Raw genomic sequence first — 26017 nt, 5'->3', positions numbered from 1 at the left:
AGGATTTTTCCTTGTGAGAAGCTGCAGTGTCAGGAACCAAAGTAAACAATGGTTATCTGCTGCTGTGGAATGCAACAGGTAGACCCGTGATTGGTCTCCTGTGGGTGTTTGGATTTACTGACCAGTCGTGGCAGAGCTGGCTCTTGCTCTGTCTGAGACACAGATCTTTGTTATTCATTCTTTTCTATTCTTAGCTTAGCTAGCTTCTGAAGAAACTTTTTCCTTTCTATTTCTTTTTAGTATAGTCTTAATGTAACATATAAAATAATAAATCAAGCCTTCTGATCATAGAGTCAACATTCTCGTCTCCTTCATCCTGAAAACCCTTGTGACCACAGTCACAGACTGTCTCAGTCAGTCACAAGTCTTTGTTATAATTCTTTTCCTATTCTTAGCTAGCCTTCTGATGAAATCCTTTCTTCTACTCTTTTAGTTTAGTTTTAATATAATATATATCATAAAATAATAAATCAAGCCTTCTGAAACATGGAGTCAACATTCTCGTCTCTTCCCTCATCCTAAGACCCCTGCAAACACCATCACATCCTACAGCATTCCAACTGAACATCCAAGTCTGGTTGTCTCATCTCTCCTCATGGCAGCAAGAAGAAGATTTCTGAAACCACAGAATTGCTCTGCAGGGCAAGAAGGGATCTAGCCCAGTAATAGAACTGCTGCCTTCTCCCCTTAACTCTGAGGGCCCCTTTAAAGTTAAAACTGTTTTTCCTTCCTGACAGAAGTCACTCTTCAACCTGCAGTGAAATCACACTGGAGAGGTTTATCTAGCAGTAAACTCCCTTTCCATGGACTCTGACTCACTTCTGTAATCAGTGTTCACAACCTCAGGGAAACACATATATCAGAAACACCTCAGAAAACACTTATCATCTCCTCGCCTTCTGACCGCGAGATGAGGGGACAATTTATGATTTAGCTCAAATTATCTGCTCTAGTGAGATTCAGGAGTTGCTGCCAGCAAGTAGGATACCTGCTGGGACTTGGGGAAAGGAAGGACTTATTCAACCAGTGTTGAGCCATAATTGAAGGTTTAGGTTTACTCGAATTAAGTATAACTTAGGACATTTTATCTGTCCCCTAAGCCAGTACTCATGTTCCTTGTTCCTTTGTGAAATGAAACCAATCTGTTACATGATTTACCAAGCTAAAAATTGAATGCATCCCTACCAAATTAGGAGAGAATTCATTATCTTCCTCAAAGCAGAAACTGCAGGAACAATTTACCCAAAAAACCTTAACCCATAACCAAAAATATAAAGACATTTTCACTGCAAGTCTCTGTTGCTTTATCACAATTTCCCAATTCAAATGAAGGTCTCTGTTTATAGATAAATATTATAAAAGCATGACATACAGCTGACTCTTTTTTTTCTCCCTGGTCTTCATCACAAAACATGAATCCACGTGACAAAAACAGATGCAGAGTTTAACTGTCTTTGTCACGGTTATTTCTGGTTACAAATAATGCAACTCCAACCACTGCATGAAATCTTTTGTGGCACATTGTACAGAGCTTAAATCTCTTCTCAGCTACAAGAACAGGACAGTGTCTCTTGCACCTGTCTTGTGCTTGTCATGTAGTCACTCATAAAGAATTTACTCTTTGCTTACCACTGTATAGGCAGGGCAACATAAAACAATATAAAGCAAGTACGTGCTATAGGAAACAAAGGCAGCTGCTGGAATGCAGTGCATCAAGGAAAAAAAACTGCAGAAAACTGAAAAAGCAAGGTACCCATTGCAAGGGAGCATCTTGCACCTCCCCAGGGTTTCCTGCCCCATGAGTCAGTGGCTACAATGGTTGTCTGTGTTCGCGCTCCCGAGGAGCCGAGTAAGAGAGAAATCCTGCTGTGTGCTCAGCTCTCTTCCCTTCTCTCCTGTGGTTGTGGAGACATAGACCTCCTGCAATGTGAGAGCTCTTCTTTTCCTGACTTGGTGCTTTGGGAAAGCCCTATTTCCCTGGCTCAGCAGCCAGTAATTGAGATTGGGTATTCACCTCCAACATGGCTTTAATCTTCCCCAGATTCAATGGTCTCGCAGGTAATATCACTGTGAACTAACTTGAAACTGCAGGTTTCTTGTTTAACAGAAAGTCAGAAACATAAAAATTACCTGTAACCTCAGGGGAAACGTGGCTCTTGATTCTTTGCACTATGGTTTGCAACAATGCTACACAGATCTGCTATTCAATTTATGGATCTCAGCTCAGTTTCAAAGTCATGGTGACTTTCTGTGCCACTATTCTGTAAACAAACTGCAGTTGCCTGTTCATCAGGCTTTGCAGTTTCATAACATAGCAGTGAAAGCTCTACATTCAGGTCACCTTGTCTCTTTTGGGTAGAGAAAATCAGACAGAGTCTATAGTCTGTGAAAGAAAGGTTCACATTTCTTAATTTTCATTGCACACAGAAACAAAACAAACAAACAAAACCACAACAATAACAAAATGAACCCAAAACCAAAACAAGGGTTCTGATGCTCTAAATTTTCTGCAACTGCTTTGTATGGCTAGACTTCTTGCTACCCACACTACCATCTTGCTTTCTGGCCCCTCTACAAACATTTCACAGAAGTGGTAAGAAATTACTTTTTCACATTTCCATTAGGAACAGAAGCGGATTTCAAACTTGAAAACTATCTTGCTGATCAAGTATCCAACATTCCAACTGATGTGTGGAAAACTACCCAATTCACTTGGTTAGCATACAAAGAACCTTCATCCCTTCCTCCAAATGATACGGTCACAGCTGGATTTCCTACTTGTTTATCTTAGTAACTTTATTGATCTGACTGAGCTTCCCCTTCACATAGCAGAAAATACTGACAGAAATAGAGGAAGAAAACCAGGTAAAGCACAGTTTTTTCAACAGCAAAGGAAGTTGACGAAAATGCTACCAGAGTACAGGGTTTCTTTCAGAAACAATAAATCAAGACGCATAAGTGAAAGTGATTACTTTTTCAGTACAGCTTAGGAGACTGCCTAGCACAATAATTTAAGAATTTTTACTGCTAGTTTGGTTTACTGCTTGGCTATAAATCTTGTTTAAACAATCCTAGGAGGATTGCTGCAGACCTCAGAAGCATGGGGAGCTCCAAAACAAGAGACCTTCAAACACAGGAAGGTTGCAAGCTTCAGTGCCTGCCACCCCTGGAAGCTTAATCCACAAGGGACATTTCAGAAAGGTTCTTTATGTCTTAACCTATTACTTTCCTAGAGGTTTATTAGAAAGGTGCAAGGTCAACCAGTGCCTAAATACCTATTAATTACCAATGTTGGATCTATTGAATTTCAGGAGCTCTCTAGCACTTAAGTCTGGCAAGTGTCATTATTGAAATTCAGTTGAGGTCTAGGTTGAAATCTAAACCAAGAGAGTTAAATGCATAAATTGAAAAATCAATCAATCTCAGCTGGATAATTTGCAACAGATGCTTTACACTGATCCTTTGCTACGGGTGGCATTCTCAACATATGCTCTAAGAATGTAGGAGGTTAAAAGAGGTGGATAAAAAACATACAGATTTGTATTAGCTTGTAATAAGTCAAGGAATTATGTATTCATTTACCATAACAGTACCAGAAAGCAGTGATGTGCTAGGATCTAGTCTCTTTTATCCTAAGTTTATCTGTTAAAAATAAAAAGCTTTTCATAAATTGAGAAAAAAAACCCAAACAAAGATTCCAAATATCTCCTTATGCTCATTGTCTCTATAAATAATAGTGATAACAACAACAAAAAAACTTTAAAAATGCCAAGCAAATAATTTCCTAAATCAGCATTAGAGAGTTCAAGGAACATAATCAAATAAAGAAGGGTATCATCACAGCACAGATGGATACAATGTGAAATACATGATGTCTTAGAGAGTGAATCAGTTAGTCACTGGTCCATTTCTGGGCCTGTGGTACAAAAACAGTCCCAGGGACAAGTTGTTTCACAATGAAAAATGCAAGTAATTTAAAGGGAAATGGCCATAGTGCAGAGCTACACAGTGCCTGAGCTGTAGGTAAAGGTTTCAGAAACAATTGGCATGGAATTATTTTTCTCAAGTGAAACCAGTGGGGCAAAAATAAGGTAAGGATGCAAAGTTAAAATAGAGATGAAGAGCTTTTGCACACTGAATGACCCTTGTGTTTTTCATCCACTGTGACAACTGTGGCTAGCAGTGGCTTTGATCTCATTTTAGAGGCCTGTAATTCAGACATTCACATATTATCTTGTCATCTGGTGGCCCTTGTGGATGAATCAAAAGACTTAGACAGTTCTGAGACATAACTCACCATGCTTATTATTGACATCTACCTTACTGAGTACTTCATCTGCTAAAGCTGAGCACAGCTGCATCATGAAAGTGTATTCCTCTTCACCTATCATAAGGGCTTGCATATGGAAAACCCCTATACAGCCATCTAACCCCCAGACTTCTGCTTGGGTTTAAGGAAAAGCCACAGTTAGTACATGTGCTGGCAGGTGTGAGCCACTGGGCATCTCATGGGTCTGATCCACCCTCAGCACAGGAGCACAGAGCTGGGAGCTGGGCTGAGGCACAGGTCTAGTCCTCTGTGAGCTCAGGTGAAGTCTGTTCCTAAACATATACCTATGGACAAAGGGTAAAGAAGACAAGCAGGACCAAAAATCCACATCAGATAAGATCAATTTGAGATAAAATTATTTTCACTGATTTCAGTGAGAACAGAATTTGGCCAGTTGGGAAAATGCCTGAAAATCCCACAGCCAAAGCGTTTTTTTCAAAATGAAAAAAGGCTGTTAAGAACCAGCTATTTCAGGCCTAAGAATTTACATAGCAGATGAATTTTCAAAGTCATTTTATGTCCAGAAAGCCTATTGTGGGATCATTAAAAAAAAAAAGGCAAAACAAAAATCAACCCACAAAACACCAGAGCACTTAACACCCCATCTGCATTCAGTAGGCTGAGCACATTTGAAAAATCTGACCTTAACATATTCTCTCTAATAGGCTCAAAATGTGTTTTTTGAAGGAAACGTGCTTGGTGTTATGTTTGTGACAAAAGTAACAGGGGAGAAATGTGTAATCACAGTCATTTGAAACTGGGCATCTAGTATGCCAAAGTACACCTGATTATTGTTCCTGTTATTCACCACTTTGTCTCAGGCTGTGCTTGTGGCAGATATAGGTATCAAATCAAAACTGTGATTTTTGTTTGGATAGAATCTCTGTACTTGAGAGAGAACATAATTAAAAATAAATTGTTAAAATACATATGATATTCCTCATGCAGGGCTATGAAATACATTAGAGCCTGAAATTAGCAGGGAAGGATGGAAGAAGAAAAAATTCTTTTTAAATTTGGAAAGTGATATGCAGGCTAGAAAGATATGACTTTGATGGTTGAGAAAAATCTGTTCGGGTATGTCTTTTAAATAGTGAAGTGACCCCAATTTAAATAAAATTCTCTTCAAAATTTTCTCCTATATTCCTTACGAAATCATTTTGCTTGGGCAAGAATGAAAGTATTTTAAATTATTTTTCTACCTGTTATGTTGCTGGCTTTTATTTCATCTTTCTTGTCTTGATTGGCAGGATTAGGCAAATGAGTCCCTCTCTCTGCAGGAATCCATTCCATGTCATGGTTTTCCTGAACAAACAGGTAAACTGATGCTCAAGTCTGGCTCTCAGAATACTTAAGCAACAACTTTTAAAAGTGTATTTTAAATACCATAGTGAGAAAAAAACCGAGGTTAAAATCCCAAACAGCAAACTCCACAAAACCTTGTTTTGATAACCTGTCCTGATTCAGTTTGAAAGCACAAAGAGTGACTAATATCAAATGGTCCTTTATCCACCTGCACAGGGACCATGGACACATGAACACACGGGAGCACAGGGCTCCTGGAATCACGTGGTTAGGAAAGAATTTTATTTTTTTTCTAAAGATGGTCCACAATAGTTTAGAAACTGGAGAAGGGAGCCTAAAAATAGGCAGTGCTACAAAAGCTAGATTATACCACACTAAACTCTCATCTGATATTTAGAGTGATGATTTCTGAATGCTTATGACTAACAAGACTTAGTATTACCCACTGTTTCTTCACAGCCACCTTACAAATCCCCTCAGCTCTACAAAACAAAAGTGGTTTTATTTGAAACCTTTCCCCACTGAGATGTGCAAGCAGGAGGAGAGAATTCAGTCTGTTTTCCCACAGAGGGGAAAGAGAGTCTATCTGCCAGAAAGCTTCACTGATGTCTCTTTCTGGCCTGAGTGCAGCCCTGCCAGAAGGGACCACAGAGCCCACTGCAACTTATCACCATGCCAGGACTTGCAAAATGTTAAAGTCCTTCTTTGTTGCCTGCCAAGAAACAAATCCCTCTTCCATGTACATCTACATATATATATATATATATATATAAACATATATATATGTAAAGTCTTTGCTGGGAAATATCAGCACAAAGGCTGATATGGTAAAATTGCCCTTTCCGTCTCCTGGTCATGCATAATGGACAGACATGGTGAATAACAGCCAAAAAAAAAAAAAATAGAATTGACATAAATTAAACTATATGAATTCAGGTGATAGAAAATGAGGCCGTTAATGGCATCCCTCTGAAGGAAGCTATCACTGGAAGGAGAGGTCCTGCTTGGCCATGGATATCATTATCTTGACAAATGGGGTGGATGATTTTGCTTAGAGAGAAAGGAGGGTAGATACTTTTTAAATTACATCAGTAATTCTAAAGCTGAATGGCAGTTTAAGGCTTCGTCCTCACCTGCAGCAAATAATTGAGGCACTATGATTACCTCATTACCCAAGCACACTGCTCTAAGCTTGGAAATGGCCTCTAAAGGGCCACTGACACTGCTTGAAGAGTTTGGAGGAAACATTATATTTAGGGACAAATATAATTATTAGCCACACGTTTTCTAACTCAAATGAAAGGATCACATTGCAAGCCACAAGCAGCAGACAGCAAGAGCAGCATGAATGAAAATGCACAAAGTGAGAGACATGGCAACACCATGAAAATTTAGTCCTGGTTTGTCACTGACATATTTTCTGAAAAATACCTTTGCTAGGATTTTTCTCCTGAGGAGCTGAGAGGCCTCAGGAATGAAATGTAAACAATAATTATCTGCTGCTGTGGAATGTGGCAGGTGCATCTTTGATTGGTCTCATGTGGTTGCTTTTACTTGATGACCAATCACAGGTCCAGCAGTGTCAGACTCTCTGGTCAGCCACAAGATTTTATTATCATTCCTTTCTAGCTTTCTGATGTCTTCTTTCTCTTTCTTTAGTGTAGTTTTAGTATATCATTTTCATTTAATATAATATATATCGTAAAATAATAAATCTTGACATGGAGTCAAGATTCTCATCTCTTCCCTTGTCAGGGTTGACTGGAAATTACACACTGGTTATTTACTGATGCAGTTTTTCACCCCCTAGGATCATGTCCCAGGCAGAACCAAGAGACAGTATCATATACCTATGCCACAGCACCACTGACCCTAACCCTATTCCAGGGTTTGGGTCTCACTTAATAACAATGGTTATATCATCTCTTCCTCATCTTCAACATTATTCATGTCATATTTTGGGTTTTGATCACTCTTGCAATTTTCTGCTGTCTATGGTGTCAAAATTCATGCAAAATTGAAGACAGGACCTGTAGCAGTCTGAAGAAAAGCACACAGCTCTTGCACTGGTCCTGGAACCACAAATATGAGTTTTGTGTGCTCCTATCAGTGCCACTCCAGAACGGCTTTGCTTTGCTTTGTATGAACAGGCTTGCAACCACCTGCATCTGCCTGTTAAAGAGACAGCCTCCTCCCCTTCCTCACCTAGGTATCTCCTGATTCCCATGCTGTCCATCTGGACTATCTCCTCCTGGCCAGGTGCTGTCATGAAATGATGCTTCTCAGCCCACTTAATTGTCCTCAAGTGACAGATGGGATTTGACTATAGCTGGTAAGCTGTAAGTACACGAAGCAGATGAGCAGTTAATTAGCAATGCTAGTGTTTCTGTGCAAATAGCTATAGAAACTACACATCAAAAGATGGCCTTATCAAGCCAGTTAGTCCATCTTCTCTCTTCTAATACATTTCTTATCTCATGCAGTACATTAAAAGGTTTGAGTTCCCCTGCGCCCAATAAGCTACTTTTAAAATCTCAAAGTTTCTATCAACTTTCCTTAGGAGACTATTTCACAGTCTAATGAATCTTGCTGTCAATAAATCTTTTCTTTCTGTTTAGCCTAAAGATAGTTCTTGAAATATTGAGCAGGAAAAAAAAAAAAAGGGAAAAAAAAATCTGATAACTCTGTAGAACTGTAGAACAATTTCTAAAAACGGTACTGTGCCTTCATGTTTCCTAGGACACATTAGCACTTCTGTAAATGGTTGTATTAGAAAAAGAATCAGTGCAGTTTTCTCCACCAGAGAGTACAAATTAGATATTCTGATCAAAAAAAGAAAAAAAAAAAGAAAAAAATAATTTAATGGGGTGATCCAAGGAAAAAAAGCAATGCAGTCTTAATTTCATATATTGCAGGCCTAAACCCAATGGTCAATGCCTATGAGTCTATCCAAGAAGGGAGTGTTACAAATTCATTTATTTAGTATTCAAAACACACAGAACAGACTCGAGAATTTTGGCTAAACAATCCCCTCCTGGGACCCAACTATTTCATAAAATAACTCAGGATTTCCTTAGGTTTTCAGAGTACCTTGACAATACCTGAATAAAGGTTTTAGAAATTTAGCCTAAGAAAAAATAGTGGAAATAAAAACATTTTTTAATATATAATTTATAGCATATTTAATATATTTCTTCTGTAAAAGAGCCTTCTGATGTGCTGAGTCTTGAGAATGCTATCTGTGATTTATCACTAAATATATTTAAGAAAACAAGATACAGCAGCCAAGAAAGAAATGAGCTCTTCTGTCAACAATTACCTTGGTGATAGTTCTTCAGTCTTGCCCCCCCCCATCCTATTTTGTCTTGATTTAGAGGCTTCCCTCTATTCCTGTCTGTCTGGAAACTCTTTTCTGAAGGACCCTCGACCAGCACAAGAAAAAACTTCCTTGGTAATGTAAGGCAGGCACCAGTGAATAATTCCACCCATACCGAACTCAGGTAAGCCAGATTCTAAATACACACCAAAAATCCCAAATTAAATCAGTAAAAGTTAACGAAACCAGTCAGATGTCTACTTGAAAGAGTTTCCCCTATTTGCCATACTTCTAACTTGTTATAGGGATTGAGCACCATATGCAAGAGCTCAGACTCTTGCACCCTCAGAAACCACAACTTTCCAAGTGATCTCTTGTCTATACACTCAAATGTTATCACTATTAAACTTCTAGAAGAGCAGTTTCACAAGAGAGAAAGAAGAAGTCTCCTTTTTCCAGCTTAAGAGGCCCATAATACCATTTAAACTTTTTTCCTCAATAAGTATGAGAATGCCTACCTGTTCCAGCCTGCCAGAGCTCAACAGCAGCCTCCTCGCGTTCACACCAACACAGCCAGCCACTGCAACTATTGAAGAAGCCCAAAGTGCAGAGAGTACAATTTTCACCTAACTAAGAGTGAAACACTATGAAAGCTATCTGAAATTTCTGAGCCAGAGACCGTGATTATATCAGCATAGTTTCAGAATCCAGGGTGCTAATAACTTAGTCAATTCAGCAGTGAAGCTTTCTCTCTGTACCCTGGTAGAAGATCACTGTTTCTACCCACATGTGCAAGCACTGAGTAATTTGCACCTCTTCACACCCTGCTGGTGCACAGCTGTGGACTCAGCCAAACACGACATCCTCCTGTGCCATGAGCACCATAGGAATCAGCATCTTGAGTCAAATCAGTCTGAACAAATCTGAATCATGTCACATCGATGGTATATCCAGCCCACTACCTTGTTTCTGCTAGTAGCTAATAGGGAAAACAGTCAAAAAACTTAAAAGCAATGCAAGTCTTTAGTGACAATTCCCCAGAATACTCTCTCAGCCTTTTAGCTGCTTGTGGTGCAGCTAACATCGTTAAGTGAAGATAATGTCTTTGTGTGTTAAAAAACATCATGTTTTTTTCTTGTTTAGTTCTCCAAATGGTCTATAAATCAAAGTAAACAATTAGAAACCCCTGAATCCTGCAGAAAAGGGTTTCACAGCTTTTCATTATCCCAAGATAAGCAATGCTTCATTATTTTTTTCTGGACCTGTCACTTGCCAATTTTATCTGTTGTCCTGTAAGACTTGTATCGGAAGAGACTTGGAACAAAAATATTTTTCATGGTCTTAGATATCTTTATCATATCAAACTAGAGTAAATTCCTTTCAAGCTGCAGTATTCAATCATTCTTTGTTTAAAAGCTTATCCATCCATCCATCCATGCTCTCCTTCTCTGCATTTTTTCAGTTCGTCTTCTAGGACGAGAACTGTGCAACGTCATTGATGAGAGCACTGAAGTCTCTTAACAGCTGAATCTGCACCCAAAAGGGCTGTTGTAGACACAGAATTGTACTGGTGGGTCTCTGTTAGGATCTGTTTATCACCAGTGACAAAGGCCACTGGATTTACTGTCACTGGATAACCATCTGCACTACCTACAGTGCAGTTCCACTTTGTACCAAGCAGAAAAGCTCACACAGCACTTTCCAGGGATGCTCAATTGTCTTGCAGACTCTAGACCCCTAAACTTAAATTTCTCAAGCTAGAAAGTACAGGAAGACATCTCACCAAATAAGGAGATGTTTGTGGCATCAGCTAAAATCTCTTCCTTCTGCTATTCTGCTTCATTATACAGTAAAATAAATAAAATCATGAATGAATCATCACCTAAAAAGTCTCAGGAAATCATAAATCACATGTTTATTGATGACACAGTGAGTAAACCATCTATATTTAATAACTACTGCTCTTCTCACTGCTCTTATGGATTATGTGTGTTAATCACGCTGGTGATTTTTGAATATTTATTGTTGGTTTTGTCTCTGCTGTAGTCATATATTAGAAGATTTCACATCAAGAAGAACAAGTAAACATGCTGTTGCTGAATGTATTATGGGGGGAATTAGAATGAGACATTAAAATGAAGTTTTTAACAGGCAGTGCATCTTCATTCAACTGAATGTCATGGGAGATGAAGCATGTCCAAGTAATTATTGGAATTACCAGTGCAGCTAACAGCCACAGAGGACCACTATCCTGTTTTGGGTAACTGAGGTTTGGACAGCTGAGACAGGATTGTAGTCAGTGCTAGGAGGGACTAGTTGCAATCCAGACAAACTACACCAAATGTGAAATGGGTGATCAACAGCTGCAGTGTATTTGGTTTGATGGAGTGTTTTTTGGTTTGCTTCTCAGTGTAGGTTTAAAGGCTGTCTTGTAAAAGTGGTAAGAAAAGCTTTGATCAAGGGACTTAAGTGGTTTTTTTTCCCTGAGTTTACATAAGTAACTATAAATCTTCTAAAGTATAAATTCTACCTTTTGTTTTTTCATATCAACCATTTATGAGCAGTTTGCATATTTCCTCTATGAATAACTAGATCAATGATCTTAGGTCACCTGAGCTTTCTGATTTTGCTAGACTGATCATTTTCACTACCAGGCTGAGGTTATGTTTACATGCACAATGAGGAGAGAGAGGTGAGAAGTTCTTGGTCTCTTCATCTGAAAACTAAAGAAATAAATCAACCATGAGCTGACATAAATTACATCCTTCAGAACTTCAGTTGAAATAAGAAGCCCTAAAAATTAAAAGGCCAAATAAATCTTAGCTGTAGCATAATGAAAGCAGAAAAATTGTGTACGTAATATGAATAAAATGTTTCAGTCCATCACTGGAATAAAATAATTATATTATTTGAATTTATTCTAGTGTGAATTTCATCAGGAATTCAGTATGCCAATTCATGATAATAAGTAAAATATACATGAGGAAGAGTGGGTTTGCCTGGATGTATGCTTGGATGATTTCTAGCATCCCAAGCAAGATGAAAAGCTTAGTATAGCTATTTCTGCTTGGGGTTTTTTTTGGTTGGTGTTTTTGTTTGTTTGTTTGTTTGTTTGTTTTGGTTTTGTTCTTTTTATTTCCATTTGGTGTTATATCCATATCCCTCCCAAATGACTATTAAATAAACGTAGAAAAAATGAGCAGGAAGATAATGCATATGATGAGTACTTTCTTCAACTCTATTAGAGCATGTAAAAATTGTACAAAAGAGTTCTGTGGCTCCTACTTTAGCTAAGGCTTGCTATTTGAGTACTGTTTTCATAACAGTCTTGCTGAAATGAAAAGCCTAAATGAAGCTCTCCAGTGGGCTCACTCGTGTAGGCACAGCTCACTCCGTTGCTGCTGCGGCACAGCTCTGGGATTTGATCTGTTTTCCATTCCTCTGGCTTAGCACTGCCTCACCATGGCCTCAGCCTCAGCAGGATGACAAAAGCCAGTTTGATGGCTGACCCAGCGAACCACTCTGCTGTAGGCACTGCAGGTGAGCACAGAGCAGTTTAAACCAAAACCCACATGCCAATTTCTCAGTTAAGGAATAGTAACTCTACCCCAATTTACATGGGAAGCACTGAGGAGCAATTCATTTGCTCAGAGTTCTGAGTGGAAGATGTGCTAACAGCAAAGGGAGTGCTCACTGCAGTGTCAGCATGTCACCATACAGCCTCCAAAAGCTCTGCACTATAGGAATATTTTGATATAAACTGTCAGGATCCCCTCATTCCCCTTTGCCCTGGCTTAGAATGGTGAATCACATGTTAATGATAGTCCCTAACACATTTAAAAATGGAGTAGTTTTGGGTTCACTTTTACACCTAAGAGAATATGAACCATGGACCACCCAACAGCATTTTTAGTATGAAGGGTATAGAGCTGCTGCAGGTGGCTCCTCTACCACAGGAAACTTTCTTACATTTCTCAGCTGCTTCTTTTACTTTTCAGATACCACAGAGCATTGACAGTGAACTCCTTAATTCATTGATGATCACTTGGGCTCCTCTCAGCCCCCAATGTTTCTGCACAGATTATATTTCACAGAGGTTAATTTGGAATTGTGATGGTCTGCTTGCCTTGGTACAAGCCTCCCACTCAAAGACCACAGTTCCTTGCCATTTTACCTTCATATTTTCCTGTCCTATGAATCTTAAAGTAAATGCAGCATTTTTACAGCCTGTTATATTTGGAGAAGCCTTTGAACTATCTGTTCCATTTGCGCATAGCCATCCATAAAGAACAGACCTATCAGGACAAGAAAACAAAAAAAATGAAAAAGGAAAGAAAGAAAAAAATTCTACAAAAAGAAGTGGTGTTACTGTTGTATGGCTATCAGTTAATGTTAAGAATTATTGTTTAGAAATTGTTTAGAATTGTTGTTTAGAAGAATTATGGTAAGAAAGCATAATTTTATCAGAAATTGAGAGAAAATTTTGACTTATTTGGATTAGACTGTCTCATTAAAATTTGAAGAATATCTGCTTTCCAGAAAATATAAGTTATTTTCTGTAAAAATAGCACAAAATGCCACATTAAAGCTTTAAACATGATATAAAGTTCAATTTCATTTAGAAACAAAACTCATAAACATTCCAGCCAAAAATATTTTAAAAGACAACACATGCAGATATTGTTGAATAATACCCATCCCCCCTCCCACAATATACTTAGGAAGCTAATTTGGACAAAACCTATTCCATAATGAAAAAAATCATAGAATGGTTTAGGTTGGAAGGAAACTTAGAGATCAGCTAGCTCCAAGCCCCCTGCCATGGACAGAGACAGTTCCACTAGACCAGGTTGTTCACAGCCCCATTGAACACTTCCAGGGATTCACTACTTCTCTGGACAACCTGTTCTGGTGCTTTACCATGCTCACAGGGAAAAATTTTTTCCTAATATCTATGCTAAATTTGCACTCACTCGGTTTGAAGCAATTCCCCTTTGTCTTGCCACTGCCTGGCCTTGTAAAAAGTCCCCTTCCGTCTTTCTTGTAGGCTCCCTTCAGGTACTGGAACACCACAGCCATGTCATCCTGAAACCTTCTCTTTTCCAGGCTGAACAATCCCACTTCTCTCACCCTTTCTCCATGGGAGAGGTACTCCACCCCCTAAACAACTTGATGACCTTCCTGTGGATGATCTCCATGTCCTTGCTGTGCTGGGAACCCCAGAGCTGATGCAGCGCTGTCAGTGAGTTCTCAGCAGAGGTGAGCAGAGGGACAGGATGCTGCCCAGGACAGGTTTGGCTTCCTGGGCTGTGAGTGCACATTTCCAGCTCATGTCCAGCCTCTCACCCAGCAGCACCCCCAAGTCCTCCCCAGGGCTGCTCTTGATCATCCCCCAGCCTGTGTTGATACCAGGGTTGCTCCATCCAGCACCTGGTCCTGTTAAACCTCATGAGACACCCCTGGGCCCGCTTCTCCAGCTTGTCCTTGTCCCAGGCTGACTGAAAATTCTTCACCAGCTCTCATTAGGTTGTGTGTTTCCTTTTGTTGACACAGGTATGCTCCTGAGTGGATCCTTTGTCTTCACTGGTCTACAAACACTTTGTAAACATCAGTACTGCTAAGCCTGTCTCTGACATTTGTTACCATTATCTCCTGTTACAAAGGCAGAAGTGAAAAACAAAGTTTACACCTATGGTCAAGAATGCATCTAACCATATGTACACATGTACACATTATACATATATGTTTAATTATTTTAAAATGTAATCAAAAGGGTCAAAATTAATGAAAAATACATTTTTTTGAGCTGACTTGCCATTTTCTTATTTAAACGGGAAAAAGATCTTTTGTTTCAGTTGAACTCATCTCACCTTTCTGAAAACATTTATTGAATCTGAAGTAGAAACATAATTACCCAAGCATTTAATTTCAAATTACCATCTCCATTTTAGAAGTGACCTAATGTACAATATACAAAAGGGGAAATTGGAATTTTGGAAATGCACCTTTCCAAAATTAGCAAATTGAAAGTTGTTTTCCCTTTTTCTTTGCAGTCAACTGTGGGCTTTTGCAAACCTTCGTAAGTCCTGCACAGACTGTTTCTTGCAAGCCTACTTTGTCTCTCAGGCTTTAACCAAAGTCTTATTTGTATGGTTTTGCTTCATTACCCAGTTTTTTTCCTGTAAATAAATGAAAATATTTTAATACACATGTACGTTAAAGGGGCTGGTACTGCCATTCCTTTCCCCTGTGAGATGCCAGGATTTACTGGATATCAATTTTAAAATTCACTAACAGTGATACAGTCTACATTTTATTTTTATTAATTTTTAATAGTGGTTAGAAGTATCAATTTCAAAAAAACTGTTTGTTATGATTTAATTCTTACTTTATTTTTTATCTCATCCCAGGGTACTGCTGCTTCTCTGAATGACGAAAATACCTGGACATTTGAATATCACACTAGTCAAATAATCTCAGAAAAATCAATGGAAATCCCAGTGACCAGTATCAGTTAATGTCACCAAAGCTTAGCATTTATCAACAGAATTTTAAGGAATCAAGTTTCTCTGGAGTATCAATTTACAAAGGCCTACTAGTAAGCTCAAATATCCTTTTCTTGTGTGAGGTAAATATGATTTTACTACTTGGTGCCCTATAAGCATTCAGCAATATCTGTTATTCTATGACACGATCAAACAAAAAGAACTGTGTGTTAGCAAGGTAAATGTTTTTTTTCCTGTTCCTGGTAAGACTACAGAAACAAAAACAATATGTTTTTAACAGAAGGATCCAACAATAGAAGGAGCATAAAATTGGTTACAAAATAAATTTATAGCTGCAGGAGAGATTGTTTTGAAACAAAGTAGAAATTTTTCTGAGAATGTCAATCTAAGATCCCATATTCTTTCCAAACAGCTCTCAGATAATGCTTTGTTAAATGCTAGAAAGGCTTTGAAAATTTAATCAGGAGTGGAAGAAATGGAAGCAAAGGTCCAAAACTGTGTTCTTTTGTTCTTAAATGTTTTTGCCACCCTATGACTAAAGTCTCTGCAAACATGGTATAATCAGATTGTGGCAGGAACACACCCTGGCTTCCCATCTTGAAATACTGTGACTGAAGAAGCATTCCTCTGAAAATAGACCTGATTTGCTGCAGAAATAAAGTCTAAAAGTGCAATTTGCCTTTTACCTGAGCTAGCAAGACAAGACATATTTAGGAAGAACAGCTGGCTGCAGAGTTCATTTTTGCTCTTCATGTACTTGTCAGTATAAAGAAAAAAGAGGAGTGATTGTGAGAAATGTGAGGAATGATAGTGAGAAAATTGCATCTTGTACTAAACTTGGGAGGCTTTTTATTTAGGATTTCCTAAAAGATATTTGGTTTCTATAATAGGATTTTTGTGGAATACTGTAGTTTTAACAAATGTATTAAGCTCAACACCATTTCATGATAAAACAACACCTGCTATTAGAAATAGAAAAAAGAAAAAAGAAAAAAGTTGAAAGTAATTCCTTAAAGTGAGCATGATTAGACTAATATATAATAAGCAAAAAATCTATTTGAGAAACAGAAACAGAGAACCCAGCCTAACAAAGACTTGGTTCTCAGGTCGTTCTCCACTGAGTGGTGAGATGGTGGTGTAAGGCCTGGTATATCTATACTAAGTCTACCCCAACTAGGTCTCAGTTTCAGTGAGGTCACTACATGATCTCTCTGTGATTTAATGCTAACTACAGCACCATGGGAGTAGCAGGATATGTCAAATGAGAGGACAAGGTCAATGAGCTGTGATGGAAAGAACTGCAGCAGCTGTTAACTTGGCCCGAGGGCATTATTTATTTTTAATTGTAAATCCTATAGTTGAGATAGAACATGGCATAACTTTGATTTTTCCATTCTGTGGTAGGACACGGACATAGGATAAAAGTCACCAGTACACAGAAATTCACTGTGTCCTATCTCAGCCTTCTTACAAGAGGATGTTCCTTTTCTTGGCACAATCTGAAATGTAGCGAGGTTTTGTGAGACATAGATCCACAAGGTCATCACAGACCTTTGTTTAGCTGCTCATAGCATTAGACAAATGAAAAAGTTGTAAAAGAGGTAAATAAAAACACTAAGGTGATCATGAAATGCAGCCATTAGACATCCAGCACAGAAGGGAAAGATCTCAGCCCATCAGTTGCGCGCTCTCTGGAAAAGATATCATAAGAAGAGGGACCTGGTGTATTTTAGAGGGTCTCTCACATTAACTTGAAAGCTTGTTGCTATGTTCTACTAGGAATTGAGTGGTTATAAGTATTAGCTGATGATAAGAAACTCTTCGTGTTCAGTCCTGAGGAAAAATAAAAAAAATATCTTCTTCACTCAACTCATTGATCTAGGGAGGTGAAAGGCTGAGACATCAGGAAAAAATGCACAAAGGGCTTGAGTACATTTTCTCATGATCCCCAAAATGCTAGAACAGGTTAGATGTGAAAAATAAAACAACCTTGAGTGGCTGTGAGAGGTATCAGCTATGCACAGTGTGACCAGTAACACACGTTAGTCTGTCTTTAGCCTAGCCTGGTATTCTGGCTCAGTGGAAAAAAGTAACATACAAATAACTAAAGAGACAGAAACATCTTCTCAGCTTTATCACAGCTGTTTTTGCTTTCTGTCTTCCTCCTCATCCTACCCAAATTTCTCCAAATTTTCTCCCAATGTTACTCTCTTTGCTCTCAGGGTATTTGCTCTCATGAATATGCATCAGGCTGCACTTCAGCTTCTCTGCTCCAACTCTCTGTCAGTATGACCAATTCTCTCCAGTTCACATGAAACTGCTGCCACCCACCCCTGGATCTGAAAGAAAACATTATTAATTAATGTCCCTGAAACTTCTCCCACCAGCCAGAGGCTTGTTGGGTCCAGTCAGGGTAGGGTGATGGGAGACCATGGACAGAGGAAAGCTCATTCCCTGTGAGACTCCTGGCCACACAGCAGAACTGTGAACCATGAACAACCTTCCCCCTCATCTCAAGAAGGTATCACTGTCAAAATGCATCTGTGGAGCCATGAACAGAAGATGTAATTGCACTATTAAGGAAAGGTCACACTATCCTTCCAAAGTGGGTGTCAGCTGAAGAATTCATGGCTCAGTGGGCTACTTGGTCATGTGAAATGAGATAAGTGAATACTCATATATCTCACAGAGGATCTCAATTTTCAGAGATAATTACAAGATATTGTGATTATGGGCAGCTTTCAAAAAAACCCCACCAAACCAGAAAAACACAAAACCCCTTGATCCTCTTCTTCATGAGAGTTTCTGGGAACAAACACATTTTCCCATTTTTCTACTGAACATTTCCAGAGGAGATAAGTTATCTGACCTGACAACAGGGAGAAAGTGCAGTCAATAGTTTGGAGAGCAAGTAATCAATGTTGTACCCTTATTTAAAAAACAATATACAGTAAATGTCTGCCAGCAGCAGTGATAACATTCACTTACACTAAAGATAAGTCATACGAAATGCCAACTACTCCTCAATTTAGGGAATCAACAAAATGGTCTCAGTCCAGATAATTTATTTTCTATCAATACAGTTTGGCCTTTCTCTTTCTTAGTTTAGCATTCTTGTTTCACACCCAAACTATGCAGAGCTCTCTGAGTATCACATGTGTTTAGCTAATCACAGGAATATTCACAAAGGGAAGGAGATCAAGTATCTTCTGAAATGAATGGGAAGGTTTTGATATTTATCTCTAAGGAGACAGACATTTGTTGTTGGCTACTTTTAAACCAGACAGGGAATGCTGAACAAGCCATGACAGGCATTTTTTCATTCGACTTTTCCTTTTGCCATTTGACTGCTTATTGTTTTCATTCTGTACTGAAAGGGCAGATAGATTTTTTAAAGGCTTTTAAGGGAGGGATCTAATTTAAATCTTGGTACAGCCAGTTCTTCCTTTGTAGCACCAATACAGGTGCTGCTGTCTTGCTGATAATCACAGCCTATCCATCCTGCCACTGCAGCAGAAGTTGTGGCATGTTTAAGACATCCTCTTTTCCTTTCCCATTCTTAGTTTTTATCTTTGGGCTGTAACAAAAGGAGGATTACTCATTCTGACCAACATGTAGACTGAAGCTTTCCTGAAGAGCTTAGACAGGACAAAGGAATGGCTAAGAGCTCTTGGTAACTGCTGCCATTTTGAGCCCCTTTGCTCCTCAGCCTGTTGAAGGAAATTGCTCCTCCAAAGGCAGAGGAGGAAAAATTCCTTACCTGTCCACCAATGCATGCATTTCCTCCAACCTCAGTCGTGCCTGCTCACCACAATCCACGTGACTTGATTAGATTTAGGTTTTTCATAGACTTTCCTTCTCCCAGCCAAGTCAGCTCAAACTCTACTGTCCTAACTGGACAACTGCAGCAATTTGTCTCAGTCCTGCACATAAAGATCTATGTACCACTCTCACCTACCTCTTCTGGCTTCAGGAAAAGAGTCACACTGGTGATTTTCTGCACCAGTGCCACACACACGTGTTTTCCAGGGATTTCCAGTGCAACATTAGTTCTATTAAAATAGACAAGATGCTTTCAGCCATCATGTACTTTCTGTTGATTTTATCCTTAATCCAGCTTCTGTTCTGCTCAGAATCTGCCTTGCTGTGTACTGGGATGCACCAGCCTTACCTCTCACCTGCTGACCAACCATTGTCCAGGACCCTGGATTTACTGCTATTCCAGGACCCTCTCCTTATCTCACCTCTTTCCATAACCCCACAGTGGCAGCAGATCTTCCAGAGGATTAGAGACATGTTCCTTCTTGAGGTGTGATTAGCAGAAGCCTCCTAAATGCTCCATTGTACTGCTTATACTATTGCTGCAGCTATCCCCTCCTACCTGTTATTTAGCTGCCATATCCTCTCAGTGCATAAGTTTTCCATAGCTGGAGAAATTATTTCAAGAGCAAGCTCTCAGAGGCCTTGATATCTCACAGCATTTGTTGCCAAGACACCCCTAAAATAATCCCATTTGGTGAAATAAATTGATTTCCAGGTAAGGCTTGGCAGGCAAAAGTTTTCTGGTTCCTTGAGTCAAAATGACCATGTCTACAGTTTCTTTGTCCCAATCTGAAGGTGTGCAAGCCTTCTAATGAGCCAGAAATGCTTAATTCCAGTTCAGCTCACAGATTTGCTTGTCCTTTAGAAAAATGGGATTTTATGATCAAGTTTCATATGAATTATTTTCAGTTTTCATGCAAAATGCATGAACTGGAAAGAAATAATAAAAAATTATTTTCCAGAAAGAATGTAAGGTAAAGTGTTCCAGAAATTTTGTTCCTACAGTTTTTTAGTCAGGAAATTCCTAAGACTGACCATTTCCCAATCATGTTTCTGTCTGTTAAAAATATCTTTTCCTGCAAAAACAAAAAACATTTATACTAGAAATCTCCCACTCAGCTCTGCCTTCTATGTAGGTCAATAGTGATTCTGCATGGGGGCAGACCCTGACAGCACATCTTTTTCCTTCTCCCATGTTTTCAAATCAGCATTTTTTTTAACTGAAAAGATGTTTTCTGACTTCTACTGCTGCTGCTCATTTTATATGCTGAAGTTGGTATCCTGGATTTGTCACCAATGTTTTTCCATAAAGATGAGGATATTATCAGAGACCCATATTGTGGGTAAGACAAAAAAAATGACAGGAAGAGAGAAAAATCAGAAAAAATGTCATATCAATATTCTGAAGTACAGTGACAATCGCTGATCCAAGGGATGCAGAAATGCTTCTAAATGACACAATCTTTTCCCAGTTTTCCATGTCACATCACTGTGAGCCTTCTAATGACACGTTTATGTATGTTAATATCATGCCAAGGTTTGTCATTTAGCCATGCAGAAGGTAGTTTGAGTTCCTAGAATCAGAATTATCACTTACAGGCTTTCCTCTCTCTCTGTTCATCCCAGGTAGAGCTGGGTTGGGCAGAGAGTAACAGCTGGCCCTTCACTGCAGCACTGCATCATGCTGATTTGTGATTTGTGGGGTTTGTTTTTATTCTGGTGCACTCAGATGAAACCCTGTCTTTTGTAACAAGTTTCAGTTCATAACAGGGCACTGTTCAGCCCCATCCAAGCACATGTGGCCTCTGGACGCCGACAGAGAAAATCCCAGCCCCTTGGTGAGATCCTTAGTTGCTAGAATTAGTTGCTAGAACTAGTCAAATTCTACATGGTAAAACAAAAGAGGGAAAAGAGAATACAAGCAATGGCCTATTTGGTGTTGGACAATAAATTTCAGAGTCATCTGGACTGGTTTGAAGGAGCCACAGATTCCTTCTTTCAAAAAGAGTGTTACTGCTTTTCAGTTCAGCACCTAGAAAATAATTAGCCTCTCCACTAAAACAAACCCATGACAGCACATTGGACAAACATGAAGAAAGTAAGGCTGAGTGCTCAGGCCAGAAAAAAAAAGACTGAGTACACAGTTGGATCAACTTACCCCTCTTCTCCCACAGGTGATCTTTGTAGGTCAAGGCAGAAATGCATTAGCAATGCAAAATGGGATTTGGGAGTGAACGGGCACTGTCATCATCCCCTCCCTCACCTCTGCGAGAGTGGGTAGCAAATGCAGCCTCCAGGGTTTTCAGTCCACAGGTTTTTCAGCAGGGAGTTCAGTCATTTGAAGAATATTCCCGCCCACTACGAGTTAAACCTTGATAATTTTGAATCAGCCTCCCATTTTGCTTTTTGCCCACAAGCACAAAAAAAAAAAAAATGGGGGGAGGGGGCGGATCAGATGTGTCTCTAATCATTACATTGCAAACTTGAGTCAGTGGTCAGATTCCTCAGCAAAGAGGGGGAGCAGAAGCACTCTGACTAGGATTGCTGGGGGCTGTCAGCTCGGGTCCACCTGAGCAGCAGGCAAAGTGGGGTCTAAGGGGAAAGGCTACACGTGCCATTTGTACTCCCCATTAGGAAAAATGGTCAGTAATGGCCCAATTTTAAATTTAAACAAGAAGCACCGAAGCTGTGGAGTGCAGCATGGGGCAGAGAGGACAGCAGCAAACAGGGGCTCTGAGGCTGGGTCACATTTCTCACCCTTTATGGTGCACCAAGGGGGGCCAGCTTGCCTGCATGCCAGTACCCTACACAGCCAGATACTGTGGCACACCTGGTCCAGAGCTGCCCTAAAGAAACCAGAGCTGTGCTGGGGAGAGCAGATCAGACACTGTCTCTGATCCAAGGGGTGATACAGATCTTTGCTGGGTTTCATGGGTTAAAAACATTCAGCATTAATTTTTTGCTACCTGTCTCCTGGCATTGTTTATTTTTTACATTCCCTCTCTCCCCTAGAATTAGAAGCAGTTTAAGGGAAGGTCTGAGCTCTTCTCCGTGCTGTTGCGGTGCGGCAGCTCCGAGCAGAGCGCACACGAGAAGCGCTCTGTTGTGCTCAAGTGGTGATCTCTGGGCAATGCAAACTCACCACTGACACAGAGCAAGCTGTAAACAAGGGGACTGCAACCAGTCTGAAACACAGCAGGAGTGGAAGTAATTATTTGTCTCTCTTCTTTCTCATCACAAGCCTAAATTTGCCCTTTATAGTCTCTGTACACATCAAGGTCCAATAAGAAATTGATCCCCTGCATGGCAATGTTTCCTCTTTCTGGAGGAACAGAAAATCCCCATGACAATTGTGTTGCATCTGCTGGACTTATCCATGCTGAACATTGTATTATAAAGTTAGGAGATGTCAATTTAATTAACTGTGGCTTTATAGACTGATATGATGTTTACTGCTTCCCTCCCTCTTCTCATCAAAAGAGTTTTCTGTCATAGAAATCCCAAAGGTGGAATAGATAAAATAAACCTTATTTTTCTTATATCTCCATGGCACTGCCCCAAAAATACTAGATCAGGCAGTCTGAAAAGAGAAAATTATTCTTGCTTTAAATCAATATTATTTGTCTCTTCTGTGTAGGTAGGAGTTACCCAGTTTAAGAACCTTTTCTTACAGACACTACCACAACTGACCATTTTACATTTCCAGTGGCTAATCTACCGTACTGGGACTTGTTGACTTCACTGCCAATTTCTTTTATCCCATTAGTTCCTTTCTTTTATTCAGTCATACACTTGCTTTGTGTCCCAAACACGCACATACATCCTTGCAAATCAGAGAGACATTCAGTTCCCATTTTGCTATATCTTGTACTGTGCTGCCACTTAGATGCTTCCCCCACCCCAATTCTCAGTACATTTAATCTTGCTGGGAGCATATATGTCTGCTGACGTCAGACAGACATGACAGAGCATATACCTGTTTGTGTACCCTGTCCCCCACATGCCCACCTTGCCAGTTCTGGACATCCCTCACCAGTGGCATCACCTCACCAAGAACAACAGCCTCTGTGACAGCAGACACCAAAGTGGTGCCCACTGCCCCTCCACACCCCTCAATGCCTTCCCTTCTCTAGCTGTTCCTATGCCTTCTGTTTCGTCAAAGACATTTGCCAAGGTCCTCACTTTTACTCTCCTGTTTTATACACAGCAGAGTTGATCTGTCCAGCAAAGTTCTTCCTTATCTTTTTAGGATTTACTAATTCCTCAGAAAGCTGAAACTGCTTTCACAGCTTTACTCTATTCCTCAATTCCTCCTTTATTAGAAACCAAATTATTATTGTTTCTTTTAAACATTTTTCCATCACTGTTTAAAAACTATAATAAAAAAATCCTATTGACTCTAAAAAATATTGGTTTTGAAATGCCTTTTCATATCATGAGAGGCAGAAACCAAACTGAGATCCATTACTCTGCATGAGCAATCTTATCTAAGCTAACATGAAAAGAGAGATAAAGTTATACATTTCACCAATCCTTTAAGATGCATGACTGAGACATTTTTTGCCATCAGAGGTAGCTATCTATAAAATGTTTTGGGTATATATCTATTTATAGTTTATGTTATAACTACACAGTTTATACATACATAGGAAAAAAACCTTGCACTTACCTTTGAGAAGTAACATTTATCCCAGGTTTGGTAAAATAGTCTCAGACAGGCACTTAGACCTTCTTTCTATTCCATGCATCCTTTTTTCAAAAGGAGATAGAATCAGAAAAATCCCAGTTGATCTCTAGCAAACCAAAATGTAGACAAGATTGTTTGTCAGATGCAGCCTGGTTCAGTGAAGTCCGAGCGTGTCAATCCCTGAGACTCCTTGCTCAGTAATATCCAAAGCACAAAAAAAGGAAAGAGAAAAAACAGAAAAAGAAAGAGAATAAAAAAGAGTGAATAACTTGTTCTTTTCCTGTGTGATTTAAAAAACCCAGTCTTGGAGGACTAAGCAGCCTGCAGGCTTTTTGAGCATTCTGATCCTAGTGCATCCCAAGGTAACACATGCATTTCAGTATTGCAAGTCTTCAAGTTCATACAAGCACGCCCAGCTCCTCTGTGTGTGTGTGTGTGTGTGTGTGTGTGTGTGTGTGTGTGTGTGTGTGTTTTGGGGTGGGGGGCCGAGTCCTACCGCAGGGGGAAGAGAGGCAGGGAGAGTCAGACACACACAGTCACACGCAGGGATGGAAGAAGGAAAAACAGCAAAGTGGAGTGATCTCACAAAGTGCTCTAGATGGCAGAGCCTGCACGGCTTGTAAGACAAGCAATGTGCACACACCAGGAAAAAAAAAAAAAAAAAGGAAAAAAAGGAAAAAAAAAAGATAGAGAGTGAAAAACCCGAGAGAACTAACAGGCAGCTTCAGGAATTTCTTCTTACCTCTTCTGACGATGCAACATGCAGCAAGTGCTTTGTACTGCATAGGAATCCGTGCAGGCACGACTCATCAGACCCCTCACCTCTGAAATAAACAAATATGTACCGTAGCAAAAGGAAGAAAACCAGAAACCAGATGAAACAAGGGTACAAAAAGAAGCTAATAAACAAGTAAGAGTGTCAGGGAGGAGTCCTAAGTGGGCAGGAGGCAAATAGCTGATATAGAAAGAGGCATCCAAACTCCGGGTCCTAACAGAGATTGGCGCTGTAATTATGTGGCAAAGCACTGCCCTCTAAGCCATTGCATAATAATAGAAACCTAAGCTGTGTAGACACAGCCTGACATGCTAAATCCTCAGGAGCTACACTCAACATTTGTCAGTAGAAAGCCTGTCAGTCCTCTGGGGGCGGAGGAAGAGGAGGGAAGACAGAAGAGGAGAGAAATTTTACTGCAAAATGCATAAGCTGCAGTTGAGCTCTCAGGTGGTGCCGATGCTTAAAATGTTATAGTGGAAGTCATATATATCTGTATCGATGTAGGAAAAGATAGATAAAAACCATATGTGGTGCTTAGGTACACAGTTTAGTGGTGGATTTGGCAGTGCTGTGTTAACAGTTGGGTTTGATGATCTCAAAAGTCTGCTCTGACCTAAGCCATTCTATGATTCTAATAGCACTGTCAGCTTCATTCGTTCTGTTTAATACTGGAAACATTTTTTCCTTGCTATGTTTTAGAAACTTAAATGACAAAGAGAAGAACATGTACAGGGGTTGCCCATGTTAAATAGTATTATTTCTAATGCTGTTGGCAAGAAAGTAGTAGTTCTCCCTTTGAACTGAACAGTATTGCAATGTCTAAATAAAACTTGAACTGATATAAAAGAAGTCATGCAGATTGATCAGTCTTTCCCATTAACCAGTGGGCTCCTCTCTCCAGCCCTCCTGATACAGAGACACTCATTTTCTTCTGCTTTTTGGTTGAAGAGGCTCCTAGACAGAGCCAGGGAAAAGATGACACTGACTATAAAAGAGGAGGTAAAAATCCATCTTGTTCAACTTACTACACACCAGTATCAATACATCAACAGAAAGAACAACTCATAATGCACATGGAAGGAATAGAAAACAAACAAACAAACACACACCAAAAAAACCTCACAAACCAAGAAAGTGGTATCATTTTGCAGTGGAAATTTACCTGAGAACTGTGGCCCTGGGTCACACCTATGGTCCATTTAGTCCAGGGTCCTGTCTCTGGACAGTGATCAGCACTACACACCTCTGAGGAATCTGAATGAGTTTTTGCAGACTG

At 39.6% G+C, this 26017-nt stretch overlaps 1 protein-coding gene across 5 annotated transcripts in view; it reads right to left on the bottom strand.

The window, feature by feature from the left end:
* Window positions 1-25062, bottom strand: part of LRFN2 (leucine rich repeat and fibronectin type III domain containing 2) — a 153433-nt gene extending 128371 nt beyond the window's left edge. The window contains exons 1-3 of one of the 5 annotated variants that reach the window (XM_071428130.1): window positions 23949-24702; window positions 7841-7972; window positions 5533-5635 (exon numbers count right to left, since the gene is read on the bottom strand). The gene's annotated coding sequence lies outside the window, so the exon portion shown is untranslated. The other 4 variants (XM_071428113.1, XM_071428122.1, XM_071428103.1 and 1 more) reach the window with 4 other exon arrangements.
* Window positions 25063-26017: the final 955 nt, after the last annotated feature.

The sequence above is a fragment of the Agelaius tricolor genome, unplaced genomic scaffold (genome assembly GCF_023055355.1).
Source record: "Agelaius tricolor isolate 1412-34295 unplaced genomic scaffold, bAgeTri1.0.p SCAF_1, whole genome shotgun sequence".
Taxonomy (NCBI): Eukaryota; Metazoa; Chordata; class Aves; order Passeriformes; family Icteridae; genus Agelaius; species Agelaius tricolor.
This window is presented reverse-complemented; position numbering and strand designations above follow the sequence as displayed.